This window comes from Ceratotherium simum, chromosome 13 (assembly GCF_057802395.1).
Source record: "Ceratotherium simum simum isolate JZ-2026a chromosome 13, ASM5780239v1, whole genome shotgun sequence".
In the NCBI taxonomy this organism is placed as follows: Eukaryota; Metazoa; Chordata; class Mammalia; order Perissodactyla; family Rhinocerotidae; genus Ceratotherium; species Ceratotherium simum.
The window spans coordinates 31,533,971-31,539,125 of record NC_141912.1 but is presented as its reverse complement, the minus strand read 5'-3'; the positions used below and the strand labels follow the sequence as shown (position 1 = coordinate 31,539,125).

Below are 5,155 nucleotides of genomic sequence, written 5' to 3'. Positions count from 1 at the left end.
GTTAGCAGCCATTGTGGTCTCTGAGGTGGTGGTGGAGGCCGTGGTGGTCTCAGAGGGTGAGATAAAGGCTGTCATGGGCACAGATGCTGTAGTGGAGGACCTGATGATTTCAGAAATTGTGGAGGAGACTGAGGTGGTCTCAGAGCCTGTGGTGGTTTCAGAGGCTATGGTGAAGACTGGTGGGCACAGATGTTATCATGGAGGCGCTGGTGCTCTCAGAGGCTGTGGTAGAGATCATGGTGGGCACAGAAGCTGTGGTGGAGGGTGTGGTGACCTCAGAAACTATGGTGATGGTTGTGGTCATTTCAGAGCCTATGGTGGTCTTACAGCCTGTGCTGGAGGCTGTGGTTGGCACAGACATTGTGATTGAAAACATGATCTTGGAGCCTATTCTGGAAGATGTATTGCTCTGAGAGGCTGTGGTGATGGTTGTGGTTGTTTCAGGGCTCATAGTGGTCTCAGAAGCTGTGGTGGAGGCTGTGATGGTCTGAGAGGTTGAGTTGCTCTGAGAACCTGTGATGGAGCCCATTGTGGACACAGACTCTGCAGTGGTCCCTTGGGCTGTGGTTGCCTTGGTACTATGCCTAGAAGCTGTATGCCTAGAAGCTGTATGCCTTGGTAGTATGCCTAGAAGCTGTGGTCAGGGATGTGGAGGGCTCAGAGGCTGAGGTGGACCCAAGGATTGTAGTCCTCCCTGAAATACATCAATTTATATTCAGGTATGGCACTCATATTTGCATTTTTCATATCTAATTAGGAGCATTGTGCATATCTCTCTTTCCTGTTTCCTTTAAGTCAGCATAACCACTGGTATCTAGTTAACCTTTTATTTGAAAACGTACCTTAGAGACAGCGTTTGTAGTTTTCTCCTCCTCTTCCTTTTTTTTTTTTTTAATGTGAATATTATGGGCCTGATTGCTGATTCAGCTGTGCTTCTGTATTGAGTGAATGAATCATTTGATCAATCTCCTTTGCACTTTTTCCTTCCTTCCAGAACGTTGCTAATCAGAGTTGTCAGCTATTTTTTTGGCACTATACTTGCCTAGGTGAATCTTTAAGTGTAACACATGCTAAGGAGGCAACCAAACAGAAACTGCACGTCATCTCTCTTTGTGTGTTTCAACACTAAGGAGGGTTGGAGCTCAGAGGAAGGAGAAAATGTGTTGTTTGAATGCCTCATCAAAGTCATCTGGACTGATCTTCCCAGGAGTATTCCCTTGGCTAGGTCGAAGTAATGAGAAGCTCACACCAAGATGGGAGGGCTGCTTCAGCAGAGACCCTCAAATCTAAATCCCCCTTCACTCTTTGGGGCTTTCAGCATGCTGTCCTTGCCTGAGGAAAGCCTGCAGGTTCTCATGCACCAACTGAGGGCAGTCGGGTTGTCAAGTTGAGGTGAGACCAGATTTTGCAGGGCTCTTTAGGCAGTCAAGGTCAGAACTGATGTGTTAGGCAGTTCGTAAAAGTTCTCTCAGTGAAGAGACACAAGGAAATGCCAGAGGGGAAGATCCTTGGGAAGATTACTTGATTTCTTTCTTTTGCTTATTTTTTTAGTATAAAGTCTAGACCAAGTAGTAGCAGTGCGAATGGATTAGAGAAGAATCTGAGAGGTTAGTCTAAGTTTCTCTCTGCTAGGCACTCTGCATCCAGTACTTCTCATTCATTCATTCAAAAGTATTCCTTAATGTGGTCGACCTGGTGGCATAGTGGTTAAGTTGGCATGCTCTGCTCCTGGCAGCCCTGGGTTCGCAGGTTCGGATCCCAGGCATGGACCTACGCACTGCTTATCAAGCACACTGTGGCAGGCATCCCACATAAAGTATAGGAAGATGGGCACGGATGTTAGCCCAGGGCCAATCTTCCTCAGCAAAAAGAGGAGGATTGGCAATGGATGTTAGCTCAAGGCTAATCTTCCTCACCAAAAAATATATATATATGTGTGTTCCTTAAGAATCTTCTATGAGTCACGTGGGGTGCCAGGCATGGGATGCAGTGGCAAAAAAGTACATATGGAGCTTATATTCAAGTGAGAGAGAGAGACAATGAATAAGTAAACAGATAATGTCTGAAATGAAAAATCTATACCTGATGAGAATAGCTGACGGGAGCTTTTTCAGGGCCTGAAAGGAAGAGGCTCTGTTAGGGATGGACTGTGGAGATGGTGGCCCAAAGAGAAATGAGGGCCTGAACACCTTGCCAAAGCAGAGAAATAGTTGTTTTCAAATGGAAGCCCGATTATGACAGTGCTACTTCCGAATATGGAAAAGCAGAGATTCTGAGCAAACTAGCATGATGTTGAAGGAGATGCAGAAGCTACCAACTGATTGAGAAAGCCAGCATGATGTTTCTAGAAAATGGCACTCCCTCTATAGCAGCTCTGGAGGCATTGGAACACAGCAGGCATTGGAACAAGCTGGAAAACTCGTAGGAAACATAGATCCAGAAAAGTCAGTACAATTGTATCAACAGACAGCCAACATGCCTGAAAATGAGGAACACTTGGAGCGGCAGTTGAATGCTTAGGAAAAGCCTCAAGACTGCTAGTGCAAGGATGCAGCATTGATCAGGCAGCACTCTATTCAGAAAGAAAAAAATATTTATAAGGAAATTGAGAATTATCCAACTGGTTATAAGGAAACAGTTGCTCAAGTCTTGGTTCACCTACACAGAAATGACTATATGGCCACAGAAAGCTGTGTCAGGGAGAGCTCTAGCACACCAGGGTCTATGGAAGTGACAGCTGTGCTGCCCTAGAACAGCTTCTGGAAGGGTACGAGTGGCAAGACCAAGCTGCAGTGTCCAACGTCTGCGCGTCTCTACGTTTCAAGTACATGGACAGCAATTATGCTAAACTGGGCCTGAGTGTGGTGGTTCCAGGAGGGGGATCAAGAAGAAATCACCATCAAAGTTTGCACAACCATGTGAATGTACCTAATGCCACTGAACTGTGCACTTAAAAATGGTTAAAATGGTAAATTTTATGTTACGCATATTTTACCACAATAAAAAATATTAAGGAAAAGAAGGAGGAGGAGGAGAATTAGAAGGAGAATTACAAAGAGAGCAAGACGAGGAGGAGTAAGAGGAGGAAATAAGCCTGTGTCCTCACCACAGAGCTGATGAAGAAGATGAATATTCAGGAGGACTGTGCTAGTATTTTGCTTTGCAAAAAAGAAAAGAAAAAAATCTGCCATGCCATTTCATGGACTTGGAGCTTGTCTAAGAGCATTCCATACTTCATTGCAGCCATGGTTTTAAATGCTAATAAAGACTGTAATTTTTAGTTACCAAGTCCCTAAATCACCCATCTGTGTCCGCTATCTGTGAAATGTTTTTTTTCTTTCTCTAAGAGTTTTCCTAAGATATAAGCAGGAATTAACAGGAGAGTACTGTCATGTTTTAATACAGTTGATTTTTAAATTTACGAGCCAAATTCTGGATAAATTACATTCCGAACAAATAGGGCAATAAGCGTGGATATTCTCTCATGGGCTCTTGTCATTTACTATTCAAGAATTTTCTTTTCTTTTTATTTAATAATTGGTGCTAAAACTGAAGCTTACTGATAAGAAAGTTAATTAGAATTTTAAAAATTTGTTTTGTTTTGTTCTGAAAATGATATTTATCCCCTGTGATATTGGATACATCTAAATTATTGAATATTTTCAGAGGCAAAATTGGGACAGGAAGCTATTTTGAGCCTTACAATAGTATTTAGCCCAATAAAAGATGCATTTAGGTCTTTGTTAAAAACCTATAAATAGCAATTATACTATGGGCATGATATTTAAATCTGCAGGTGCAAATACCAGGCGAAAAAGCTAAAAGTTGGAAGTTGTTGCTTCTGGAGAGCAGGAATCAGACATGAAATGGAGTGGGTGCATCAGAGGTGGCTTGTTTTTGTAAGGGGCCTGTAGGACTATTAGACTTTTAAAACTACTTGCACGAATTACTCTGGTAAAATTTGCAAAGGAAACGTACACACAGTGAGTAGGAGATGGGGAAATGGAGATAGCGTTTCTACAGAACTATTTCAAGAAACTTGGCGATAAGAGAGAGCAGAGCTGGGAAAGATATGAGCTGTTAAGATGGATGCTGAAAGAGCAGAGCTTTTCAAAATGGGGCCCCTGGACCACAGGCATCAGGATTGCCTGGAGACCCCCCACCTCAAACTTATTGACTCGGGAACCCCAAGAGACAGGGAGCAAAATCTGCATTCAAAAAATAATCTCATGAATATACAATGGAATATTATTCGGCCATAAAAAAGAAGGAAATCTTGCCATTTACTACAACATGGACCTTGAGGACATTATGCTTAGTGAAATAAGTCAAACAAAGACAAGTACCCTATGTTCTCACTCATACATGGAACTTTTTTTTAAAAAAAGAACTCATAGACACAGAGAACAGCTTGGTGGTTGCCAGAGGTGGGATGCGGGAGGTAGGCAAAATGGATGAAGGGGGTCAAAAGGTATAAACTTGCAGTTATAAAATAAATAAGTCAGAGGATGTAACGTACAGCATGGTGACTGTAGTTAATAATACTGTATTGTATATTTGAAAGTTGCCAAGAGAATAGACCTTAAAAGTTCTCATCATAAGGGAAAACTTTTGTAACTGTGTGTGGTGATGGATGTTAACTAGACCTACTGTGGTGATCGTTTTGCAATTCATACAGATATCTAATCCTTATGTTGTACACCTCAAACTGGTATATGTCAACCATGCCTCAATAAAAATAAAAAATAAAAATAAACAAATAAAAATAATCTCCTCCAAGTGATTCTTGTGCACACTGTTCTAGAGTTTGTTTAGATGTTGATGGGAAGAACCCTGGGGAGGGAGAAGGATAAAGTGTGGGAGGGGGAGGAGAAACCCACTAAGAAGGCAGGTAGCGGGGGAGGGGAACCAAGCCCAGGTGGAAGGACACTCCTCCCATGTAAGCAGGGAGAAGGGAAGGAGAGAAGGGATGCAGATGAGGATAACTGTATAGACCTGATGGTGGGAAGACGAGGCGGTGCCTGACAGCATTTTTGCACACTTGTAACTCTTTTATTATGTGTCCTACTTTGTGTGATGTCTGCCTTTCCCTTTAGACTGTGTGCTCTCCGAAGACAGGACTTGTCACTGCTTTGTTCACTGATGTATCTTCAGA

General features: G+C 42.6%; 1 pseudogene; it reads left to right on the top strand.

The window, feature by feature from the left end:
* The first annotated feature begins 2,286 nt into the window (after positions 1 to 2,286).
* Positions 2,287 to 2,954, top strand: LOC101396624 (gamma-soluble NSF attachment protein pseudogene; annotated as a pseudogene).
* Positions 2,955 to 5,155: the final 2,201 nt, after the last annotated feature.